The 12,500-nt window shown below is 40.6% G+C and overlaps 2 pseudogenes; one reads left to right on the plus strand and one right to left on the minus strand.

Annotated features, from left to right (window-relative positions):
- The first annotated feature begins 7,219 nt into the window (after positions 1-7,219).
- LOC138035148 (mRNA export factor GLE1-like) lies at positions 7,220-7,917 on the plus strand (annotated as a pseudogene).
- Positions 7,918-8,225: 308 nt separating this feature from the next.
- Positions 8,226-9,483, minus strand: LOC138035150 (uncharacterized; annotated as a pseudogene).
- Positions 9,484-12,500: the final 3,017 nt, after the last annotated feature.

Below are 12,500 nucleotides of genomic sequence, written 5' to 3' on the forward strand. Positions count from 1 at the left end.
ACTATTATTGATTTTATTACATGCACACAATGGCCAATTTGGAAAGGTGACACTTGTGGGAGGCTGTTACAGGCTTCCAGATAAGTTTGCAATTCCTTTAAAGCTTCAATGATTCAGTTTCACTTACACCGGAGGAGGCTTATGAATGGCAGAGTGGTGTGTTACATCATTCATTGAAATGTAAATGTAGCTTATGCGTTGATTGATTGATTGATTGACTGGGTGTGAATATTTTCTAGGGCCTATCTCAACCACAAGCTGCAGTGCTGGTAAGGGAATTTCTTGAGGTGTCAAAGGAAACAGGACAGTCCACTGATTGTGAATTGTGTGATGCAATTGCAAATTATGATCTCTTTATGTCAATACTTGGGTAGAGTAGTGTCATTGTTTATTCTGGAGCACTGTATTTAATTAGTCTTTTGACATGAACTGCGGTCAAGTGAATTTTTTCACGCATCCGGTAATTATGGCAGAGTCAAATGTTCAGGACAAAAATCAGTGATTACTTGTGCTAATATAGGAATCGTTGCTCAAAAATTTTTTACTAAAATCAAGAAAGGTTTCACAATCTTTTAAGTCTGAGAAAATTGTCAGTGATCTTTCAATACTAAATGCATCAAACAGAAGCAGGAACATGACTTTTAGTGATATCTTTCTAATAGATGTATCTGCACGTGGCATCAATAATTGAAAGATGGGTGTAATATAAGTACCACTCAATTACATGCAGTTAATTTGTTATAGTGTACAATTCTGTTGTATTTTCCATCTGAACTGGCGGGTGGCGCGCCTCATATGGTTCAATGTAACTTGTAAAGTAGGTCTAACCATGCAGTTAATTTGTCATACAGTAGTACTTGTATACTAATTTGTAGTATTTTCCATCTGAACTGGCGGGTGGCACGCCTCATACAGTTCGATGTAATTTGTAAAGTAGGTCTAACCATGCAATTAATTTGCCATAATATAATAATTTGTAGTATTTTCCATCTGAACTGGCGGGTGGCGCGCCTCATATTCGATGTAATTTGTAAAGTAGGTCTAACCATGCAGTTAATTTGTCATAGTATACTAATTTCTAGTATTTTCCATCTGAACTAGCGGGTGGCGCGCCTCATACAGTTCGATGTAATTTGTAAAGTAGGTCTAACCATGCAGTTAATTGTCATATTGCAGTACACTAATTTGTAGTATTTTCCATCTGAACTGGCGGGTGGCGTGCCTCATACAGTTCGATGTAATTTTTAAAGTAGGTCTAACCATGCAGTTAATTTGTCATAGTATACTAATTTGTAGTATTTTCCATCTGAACTGGCGGGTGGCGCGCCTCATACAGTTCGATGTAATTTTTAAAGTAGGTCTAACCATGCAGTTAATTTGTCATAGTATACTAATTTGTAGTATTTTCCATCTGAACTGGCGGGTGGCACGCCTCATACAGTTCGATGTAATTTGTAAAGTAGGTCTAACCATGCAGTTAATTTGTCATATTGCAGTACACTAATTTGTAGTATTTTCCATCTGAACTGGCGGGTGACGCACCTCATACAGTTCAATGTAACTTTTAAAGTAGGTCTAACGATGCAGTTAATTTGTCATAGTATACTAACTTGTAGTATTTTCCATCTAAACTGGCGGGTGGCGCACCTCATACAGCTCGATGTAATTTGTAAAGTAGGTCTGACGATGCAGTTAATTGGTCATATGGTAGTGTAGTAATTAATTTTGTGGTATTTTCCATCTGAACTGGCGGGTGACGCACCTCATACAGTTCAATGTAACTTTTAAAGTAGGTCTAACGATGCAGTTAATTGATCATAGTATACTAATTTGTAGTATTTTCCATCTGAACTGGCGGGTGGCGCGCTTCATACAGTTCGATGTAATTTTTAAAGTAGGTTTAACCATACAGTTAATTTGTCATATTGCAGTACACAATTTGTAGTATTTTCCATCTGAACTGGCGGGTGACGCACCTCATACAGTTCTGTAGTTCGGGTCCAACCCTCGTTTAATAGATGTGAGAAGAGTCTGTAGCGATCGTCTAAAGGGGGCTGGAAAGCCATCATTAAAATAGCCAAATGGTCGTTGTTTTGAAGTCTTCGTATGTTTTCAAGGGTTTGAATCCATCTTGCCAACCTCCATAACAGCAATGCAATTGTTGAGTGGGTGTTGTGAAATAGTCCTCAGGATCTTTGAACAGTTTGGTCAGAAATCACGCTTTCACTGGGGGTAGGAAACATGGTGACTATGATGAAAATTTGGATAGACCCAAACTTTTAAGGGTTTAATTTGTACCGCTCGGGTCTCGAACCGTTTCCAAAGATGCACACACACAAGTTTTCTCTTTTTCCACATTTGTTTAATTTATCGACCTTCAAAGACTACATAATTACTTTGTTCAAACTTGGCACGATTTAAACGATGCCAGTTCACATCGCGTTTAATTTGACGTTTTAACTAAAACCCAACACGATGATCGTTCTTGACATAGTCGCGTGGACTATCCATGTCCAAAAACGCATACAAAGTACTACCTTGACTCTTCTTAACCAAATACATGACAGCATAATGCCCAGAGCTCCAGCTATTGATGGCTAGAAGAGTCTGTCGATTCGTCACCAGGGTCTTCCAATGACAACTAATCCAACGTTCCAAAGGCTTGCTCTTAAGACGTTCTAAGAGTATCCCATAACTGTCCATGATTTCGCACACGTCTCCGTCGGTCCACAGGGCTACCTAATGCTTTCTCGGCTTGTTGTGAGGGTCTGTATTAACAATGTACCCTCGAGGATCGCTCTTAAGTGGAGGAGACGGAAGACGATCGCTGGCAAATACCCCCTCGAAGTAAGAAGACAAATGGGGGTCGTGGTGTGCCACATGGTCCAGTTGCTAGTTGGTTGTGGCTACAAATTCCATGTTTGGTATGGAACTCTCCGGTGGAAAACCTTTTCATACTCTATAAACGTTGCACAGCACAGCTCCTTGTGGAACAATCTCCAGCATATGTTCAAATTCGGCAAACATTACTTCATTTACGTTGTTCCACATGAACAATGTGCAGCACTCATCACCTCCCCAAATGTCGGGAGTCACCATGCTGGGTTGTCCTTTTCTCCATGCCTCACTGGCTTGCAGAAATCGAAAGTAGCCTTCCATGTCTTTTTGGGCATTGTTCGCATTAAACTCCAGGGTCTGATAGGGATACTCTTCACGATTCACCAACTGCTTGATGCTGAACAAACCAAACTTTTGGAAGGAAAAGGGGTTGTAGGTCACGCTGCCATTGCAGGAAGGGGTGCAGAAGCCCTACGATCAACCGATCGGGAATTCGGCCTTCAAAGAGATTTCCTTCATCAAATCCAGCTGATTGACTGGGTGAGAAAACACACGGATTTCTCTTCTCATCGTTGGATACCTAGCCACTTTTCGTTTCTCAGGATGGTGTCTGGCTTCTTCCAAGGTCTTGCACAAGGGAGCAGACAATTTCAGTTGGCACACGCGGAAGTTCATCTTGATGTCACCCTCATGCAAACGTCCTTCTAGACCTACACCATTCAGAGAGAAGGCCGAGGCATTGTAAAAAACCAAATCTTCAATTCCACACCACGTACAAAAGGTTTGCCCAAGTGGAAAATCTCAGAGTGAGGTTTGAAGATGACAGTTCTAAACACACCTCCATGATAATGAACTTGCTCGAGTTAGGAAAGTTGCAACACTACTTTCTTGCTAGTCGTGAGTGCATGTATAGTCGGCGTGCGGGGCCCAGCATCGGTGTTGTTGGCTGTCAGAGGTGTGGCAGAGTGCAATCCATTTTGGCCATCGCTGTGGCTAGGAAACCAACGCTGGAGTATCAGCAAACAGTTGGCTTCCTGTTGATCATAGTTGAGTAGGGGGCTCAAACAATTGAAACGCATATTGAATGACTTCTTCTGACTGCTGGCAAGGTGGGACTGTCGTCACCATCGTCGTGTTTGTTGATTGTGGTATTGTGGACGATTTCTCTTTCTCTTTTTATACAATTGAGGCTGAGGATGATTATGTTGAGGCATCTATCTTAATTAGACTGTTAAACTCACTACCATTGTACTTCTTTTAATTTCTTTACCTACATCATTGTTGTCACCCGGTTTGTACTACTATGTACATTGCTATCTTGCAACATTCAATTTACTTTCCGACAGTCGAAGCTCTCGTAAGCGACCACCCAGGGAGAATGGGCTCACGTAAGTGACCAAAATTATTAACAATAGAGGATGGTCGCTTACGAGAGCTTTCAGCAAACGTCTCTGGAATTTGTGAATTCTTATCGATGGTAATGAAGATAACGGTCGGGAACGTCTTTGCTCTCATTTACATGTGCCAAAATATCCTTCCGAGCCTAAACAATCAAAGCCCTCGAAGAGCGAGCCTACCCAAAGCAGCTTATCGAGAGAACACTATCTGAGATCCATTTTTTTGGAAGATATTCGGCTCTTAAACAAAAGGCGAAAACAACTGAGAACTTTGTACCATTTGTCAAAACATACAACCCAACAGTAATAATAATACACTTTATTTAAAGAGGGTGGCACGGAATAGTTGAGGTAACTAATATAATTGTGCAGACTTAACTGATTAGAGTGTAACGTGGGAACTGAAGATGTAAAAGTCACGGCAATGAACATGAACGAGTATAAGGAAGGATTGCGTTTTTGCAAACGTTGGCCGTGCAGCATTATTATCTTGTTTTCGCGCATTGGATTTCCAATGGAACTTCCGTACTCCAGGAAGCTTGGTGATAACAAGTCTCCTCAAACTTCTAGGACCTTCCTAAGAATCCTTGCCGTGTTCAGAATAACACTTTTCTGAAGCTCGTCTATCTTGGTCTCTATACCAATATTCTCCAGACTCTTCTTTAAATCCTTTGGAACTGTTCCAAATGTTCCGATTACAATAGGAATTACCATTGCTTTCATTTTCCATAACTTCTTCAATTCTCTTGGTATTTCACTACCTTCTCGACTTCTTTCTCCTCAATACGGCTATCATATGGTATTGCAAAATCTATTATTTTGCAACATTTATTTCTCTTTTCAACAACAATCATGTCCGGTCTTCTTGCCTCTATCACGTGATCAGTCTGTATCGTAAAATCCCATAATATTTTACATCTCTCATTCTCTAGTACTGGCTCAGGTACATGTTCATACCACTTTTCATTGACAATGAAACCTTCCTCTTTACAAACTTCCCAATGGATCTTCTTACCCACGCAGTCATGTCTCCTTTTATATTCCTTTTGTGTAATTTAGGGCATTCACTCACAATATGATTTATGCTTTCATCCACCTTTCTACACATTCGACATTTACTGTCCTCTTGAGTTTGTATATTCTAGTTTTCATCAGATTCGTTGCAAGCGCCTGTTCTTGTGCTGCCATAATGAGACTCTCAGTCTCCCTTTTTACACTTTCTTTAACCAAAACCAGGATTCATTCCCTAATATTTCTTCCGTCTGTCGTACAAATTGTCCGAGCATAACCTTTTCCCTCCACTGTTCCTTTCTTTTATTTTTCTTACGTATCTTATACTCCACCTCTGTTTCATTATTATGACCACCGCTGATCTTTCTAGCGGCCTTTATCAGTCTTTCATCACTATCATTGATATATCTCTCCAACCCCAAGGTAGCAGATTCTACACAGTCTTCAACACTAATCAGACCTCGTCCACCTTCTTCTCTCGGTATGTAGATACGATCGACATTACTCTTTGGATGGAGACCATAATGCATGGTAAGTAATTTTCTGGTCTTTCTATCTAGATCTTGTAACTCTGACTTTCTCCAGTCCAGGAATGCAGCAGAATATCTCAGGAGAGGAATAGCTCACGTGTTAATAGCTTTGACAAGGTTACCCCCATTAAGTTTCGTTTCTAAAATCTTCCATACCCTCCTTTTATATTCTTTGGTTACTGTTTCTTTCATCTCCTCATGCTTAATCCTGTCAGCTTGTACCTATCACCGTCTTTCAGTCTTTGTATGGTTTTGTAGTCCGGTAATTTTATACCTTCTGATTTAACAACTTTTCCTCTCTTCATTACTAATACAGCACACTTTTCTATTCCAAATTCCATCCCTATATCTTCACTGAACACCCGCACCGTTTGGATTAGGGAGTCCACCCCTTTTTCATTCATGGCGTAGAGCTTTAAATCGTCCATAAAAAGGAGATGGTTGATTTTCTCTCCATCATCAGAGAATTTGTATGTTGGCTCGGCTTTTCTTAAAATGGGATTATTATTATTATTATTATTATTATTATTATTATTATTATTATTATTATTATTATTGTTTTATTCATTTAAGCATTTCACACTTCAAAATACACAAAGCAGTTCCGTACGCAAATAGCCAACGCTACTAGAGGCGGGTGGCCTAAGGTAACAGCATTCATTTAAGTATTAACTAAATTACTGTTTACAACTTGATGTAAAATAAATAAATATATAAATAAATAAATAACTACTGTCGAAGCTCTCACTGCGACCACTCTCGTAAGCGAGCTCTAGTTAGGACCCCCATTGAAAAAACCTGTTTTAAATGTCACCTAAACTCTCTAATTAAAAGGTCTTATAAGCGACCGTTCCCGTAAGCGACCGCGACCACCTTTGGTATTAGGGACCTTAAGATGCCCTAGACGCACCCGCAGAGGACGTCAACCGGAAGTGAGATGTTCGATTCTCGGAATAATTAGCATAATCTCACATGGTCTTTGGCGCGTCGAGCCGAAGTCGCGACGGTGAAAACTGTAAGTTTGACCGCCTCGTGAAACGGTAAGTTGATCGCCCTCTCTTTATTGCAGAAATTGCCCTTTTTGGTCAGGATTGTCGATCCATTTTACTTTAAAAGACAAATGTAAGTGTTTTTGTGTTTTTTCTGTCAAGATTGACCGTTATACTTATGCTTTCAAGGGTTTTCCGGGTTTTCTATTGTGGTGGCAACTGAGACTGAAAGTGCAGAGTCTTTGACACAAAGCAATAAATGCAATCCACTCTACGATTTTCTTGTTTAGAAGGGAATAACTTTCTTGACTTAAGATCGCATTTCAAAATTGTATGTGTCCAAAAGAATACAAAATGATTTAAACAAAACTCTCGAAATAAACTGAAGCATATCTTTAAACAAGACGCCATGATTCATTTTCATTTGTTTTTTGTACCTGCAGTTTTGCGCGCGATGGAGTGGTCGGAGGGTCATAATCTCGCCTTAGTGCGGGAAGTCCTTATAAAAGAACCATATCGTTTTAAAGCAAGAACAACGGAAAGGGGAAAAGTGTGGCAACAGATTGCTGATAACCTGAACTGTGATCAGACCCTCAAGTTTCAAGTAACCAAGAAATCTGTAAGAGAACACCTGAAACTTTTGCTTGAGAAGTACAGGGCGAAAACGCAAACAGAACACAAAGCTAGTGGAGTGGAAGTTGAGGATACTGAGCTTGACAAGGCCCTCGAAGAAATCTACGAAAAGTGGGAGGCATCGGAGCAGGAGGATATCATCTTAGTAAACAACAAAAAACAGGCTGAAGAAGACAAGAAGTTAAGAGAAAGAATGCCAAATCAAGCTTGCGAAAAGCTAGGCGAAACAACAAGAAGAAAAGAAGACGCTGAAGGATCTGTTACACCTAAACCAAAAAGGAGAGAAAAGGAGGGAACGACACTCTGGAATTTCTCAGAGAAAAAGCAAATGTGGATCTTCTCTTGAAAAAAGAAGAACAAAAGATCAAGAAAGAAGAGCAAGAGAGGCAGGCGAAGTTGTTTGAACATGTTCTAACCAACCAGCAGCAGCAACAGGAGCAACAGAATCAAATACTAAGTGTAATGCAGCAGCAGAACCAGGTGATGCTGGGGTTTATGAAAAAAGTCTTCGACATATAACTGGTACAAACATGATGTCGTTGTTTACATTTTGCTTTAGTCTTTTCAGTATATCACAAGTACCAGATTTGTTTTTATTCAACTAGAATAAGTATTTTGCAGTTCTTTGATCATTGAAGGAATCAATAATACAACGGTACAAGTTAGATGACTTTCATGGATGTTGTGGTTCAAACAGTCATCATTGATTTAATATTTGTTGGCATTTGTCTTAATTTGTATTGATTGTTATATGACTATGAATAAACAAAAGCATTTGGATAGCTTATTATTAAAGGAAGCTAATGTTCCTAACAAAACCTGTACTTTCAAGCAAAATATTCCTTCAAAGTAGGTGGGCTAAGATCAAAATACTTTGATGTGACATTACCATACAAACATCTAAGGGCATTTCTAAGAAGTGCACATACAATATAGGTTTTGCCAACACTACTCAATCCAATCTTTTGATTTTTCTTGAAATCAATGAATTTAAAGTAATTGACAATGTCCCCAAATAACCATTCCACACACTGCTCATAGAGGTCTTAAATGCATGCATCTGTGGTGTTAGGGCAACATTTCGGAAAGGTGCTTGAAGGTGGACTCTAACAGGATACACAGGGTCCCCATAGATACACATGCGTTGACCAGTGGGTGAAACTGCATATCGCTGTAGGTTGTCTAGCAATCTGGATTCTGCCAACATGCTAGCATCATGCTTCCTACCTTCTGAAATGGAACGAACAATTAAAGAAAATGTGATAAATATTTCAACAAGATTTCTAAACTTTATGAAAGCTTAAACGTTCTCTTTGAAGACCGCTAAATAAAAACAAATTAAAATTTGGAAGAATGGGCACCTGTTATAGTCAGTCATCAGTCTAAAACAATCACACAGTTTAACCCTTTTGGGATGGGGTGCAAACAAAACACACGCTGCTTACCTATGAGACCAAACATGTTTGCTATAATTCCATTTGGGAGAGCTAGTGACTGGTACTTAAGGCCATGTACCCTTTTATGCCCATTGTAGACTATCCTTTGATGTTTCCCTGGGCGTGCAATAGGCCTCACTGTCCCGTCTATAAACCCAAAACAATTGAGAAAAAGGAGCTCCTTGGTTCCGTACAGCATCTGCATAAGAATGGATCTAGAAGGCCATGATTCCATTGCAAGATTCTGTGACTGTGGATTTCGTAGATGAAGTCCAAGACTTTGTTGCTAATCATACTCAACACTGGGACTGGCCGACAGAAACGTGGGATCAAATCCGAGTATCGGCATGGATAAGACAAACGACGCAACAATATACAAAGTCCCTCAATGCCCTCACAAACGGAACCTTGATAGCACTTGAATGCATCTGGGATTTGTAATACATCTGCTAAGGCTAGTATATCACGATTCTTCACTCTGAAATCTGCTTCGCATTCTGAATCTTCCATGTCGTCCAACTCGAACTGAGCTCCGTATTTATCGCAAAAAAAACCCGGGGTTTTTAGAGAAACTAGAGTCATAAAGCAGAGCAAATTCTTCGTCTGATACAACATCATTTAGGTAGCAATCGAGCAAGACTTCGCGAGTTTTTTTTTAAGGACGCCATTAATTTATAACACGAACATTTGTTTAAACGCGTCAGACGAGGACTCAACGCCACCCGCTAAATCTTAATTTGTTTTTCCCGCCCTGGTAGCCGCGTCCTCGCTCCAGGCTTCCACCGTCAAAACCATCTTCTCTTGACCGCCGCGTCCAGGGTATCTTAAGGTCGCTATTACCCAACTGGACTTTAGCACCACCATAATAAACTGTGGTAAAAGTTTTGGTAAGAAGTTGTTTGAAGGTAAGTTCCTATAGTAATGTATGTGATGTATTATGTAAGCTCGCGTCACGTGCTTGCCAGGTGTGATTGCGTCAGCTTGTTTTGCTCTCTGAGTTGTCGTTGTGTAAATCGTTCATAAATAAATTTACTGGATTAGATTGCGGTTTCCATCCTTTTTAAATACGGAACGACACGATACGTTACAGTGGCGACGAGGATAAACTGCAGAAAGGACAATCTTCATCGTAGAACGAAGGATTACCGCCAAATCCAGTTGTTAAATCCACGAGATCATCTCAACCACAACGCGGGGAAACAGCACGTACGTCACATAGACCAGTACTCCGAGGAAGGAGGATCGGGGACACTAGAGAGGAATTTTCCGTGTCCATTTTTAGCTCGGAGGAGAGCCAAAAATGTGAGTCACGCAAGCCCAGACTTGCCGCACCCGCAGTAAAAGTCCCCGTTCGGATTGAAGGTGTTGAATTTAACATGGAAGTCGATACTGGAGCAGTTGCCTCAATTGTGAATTACGAAGATTATGAGCAATATTTTAAACACTTGGTGTTACGACCTGTTGAAAGGTCATTCCATGCATACGCTGGCACACCGCTGAAGATCCTGGTTGATGAATGTTCGTCTGGACTGGAAAAACGTTTTTTCCATCTCATAACGCTGAGTCAAGATACAGATCTCCGCGTTGAAGATCTTAGGGAACAGTATGCTGAGGTTGGGAATGGTCCTACGTGTTACGGCAAATTTGCAACTAAAAGAAAGCGCCATGCCAGTGTTCAAACGGGCTCGTCCATTACCTTACACCCTTCGCTCCGTCGTGGAAGAGGAACTCCAACGGTTAGAACAGGAAGGGGTTCTCAAACCTGTAGAGGTGAGCGACTGGGCAGCATCCATTGTCTGTGTTCGTAAAAGAGACGGGTCAGTGCGCATATGAAGTGGTTATAAGGGCACAGTGAACCCCGCCATTCAGACGGAGACGTTTCCGATACCAACGATGGATCCGATCCAAGGCCGAGTATCTTCTTGGAAAAAATTTACCAAAATCGAACTTCGGAGTGTGTAACAGTAGTAGCTGTTATACCAGGAATCTTCATAGAGCAAGTGCTAGCAGGAAATGAAGGAACCTGCGTGGGGGGCGCCAATGATAGCGAGCAACTGAAGAATTTGAAAGCAGTTTTTAAGCAGTTCCAGAGGTACGGGTTAAGTGTCAAATTACCGAAGTGCGAGTTCTTTGCTTCTTCAGTGGTATACTTTGGGCTGTGTTTCTCTGAGAAAGTCTTCAACCAACAGACGACAAGGTCAGGGCCATCAACGACGCACCCATTCCACAAAACGTGTCTGAGTTACGCTCCTTCTTGAGAATGTTAGCGGCGCTGACAAACGTTATCTCCAATTTATCAACCCTCGCCCATGCCCTGTACAAGCTTCTAGGTAATCAGCCGTGGAAGTGGGCGCTGAGCTGCGACAAGGCTTTCTGTGATGTTAAATGTGCGCTCACAACAGAAACTGTGTTAGCACGTTACAACCCAGGTCTCCCTATTGAGTTAGCGGTAGACGCGGGGCGCAGGGTCACGCAATGTCGGGCTCGTTGCGGCAAAAAAATTTCCTACTTTGTCTATTTCCTTCTAAAAGAATATTGTTACCATTGAGAATTTGTGTTTGTTCTTTAATCTGGGCCCGGTTGTTCGAAAGCTCATTCGCTTAATCCAGGATCAGCGTAAACGTTTGCTTCATGTTTTCAACTTTTTGGTGCAAGTTTGTTTTGCTTATTTTTGTCTTTTAAGATTGACTTCTTCTAATGTAAATGACCTGCCATGATCTACAATGACCTACAATGACCTAAAATGACCTACAAAGAGCTACAATGACCTACTACAACGACCTACAATGATCTACAATGACCTACAATTACCTACAACGACCTACAGTGATCTACAGCGACCTACAATGAGCTACAATGACCTACAATTACCTACAATGATCTACAAATGACCTACCATGAGGTACAATCAGCTAAAATTAGCTAATGAACTGTAACGAGCTAAAATAAAAAAAATAATTTGCAACTTTGAGGACACTGCAGCATGTTTGCAGTACAAAGGTTAAAAACATTCCACTGTGCGCTTTGAGCCAATCAAAACCTCGTTTGTGAGAAAGTTGATAATCTTCATCGTGTACTCTGAACCAAAGAAAACACCAAAGCCAAGTAAAGCTATGATCCCCACAGTTATGAACGCAATTTTGCAATTGCGTAAAGAAGCCTGAAAAATTCAGGACTTCAACGGGGTTTGAACCCGTGACCTCGCGATACCGGTGCGACGCAATTGCAAAAATTGCGTTCATAACTGCGAGGATCATAGCTTCACTTGATTTCATATACGAAGTTCATATACGATCCATTTCATATATCGTTTCATCGTTAAGGAAAACATTGTGGTAAGAATAACATTAGCCAATATAGATTTAGCCAAGCTTAAAAGCGGAGCTCCCTGGTTATTTATTCTTACTGCCTGTAGGGTTAGTGAAAATAAAAGGTTTCGAATTGTCCGCGTTTTGATGTTTCCGGTTGCTGCTTTAATAATTAAATCATTTTCTTTGTTTTCTTCTACAGATAAATTCATTGCCTAACTAGTGGATTCCACTAGTAAATTTTACGCTAAAAACAGATATCGCATGAATCAGAAAAACATGAATACGATAACGGTTTTTCGAGTGAAATTTACTTTGGAATTCACCAGTTTGACAATGAATTTTTCTTGAACCGCAT

This window comes from Montipora capricornis, unplaced genomic scaffold, assembly GCF_036669925.1.
Source record: "Montipora capricornis isolate CH-2021 unplaced genomic scaffold, ASM3666992v2 scaffold_268, whole genome shotgun sequence".
NCBI classification, from domain to species: domain Eukaryota; kingdom Metazoa; phylum Cnidaria; class Anthozoa; order Scleractinia; family Acroporidae; genus Montipora; species Montipora capricornis.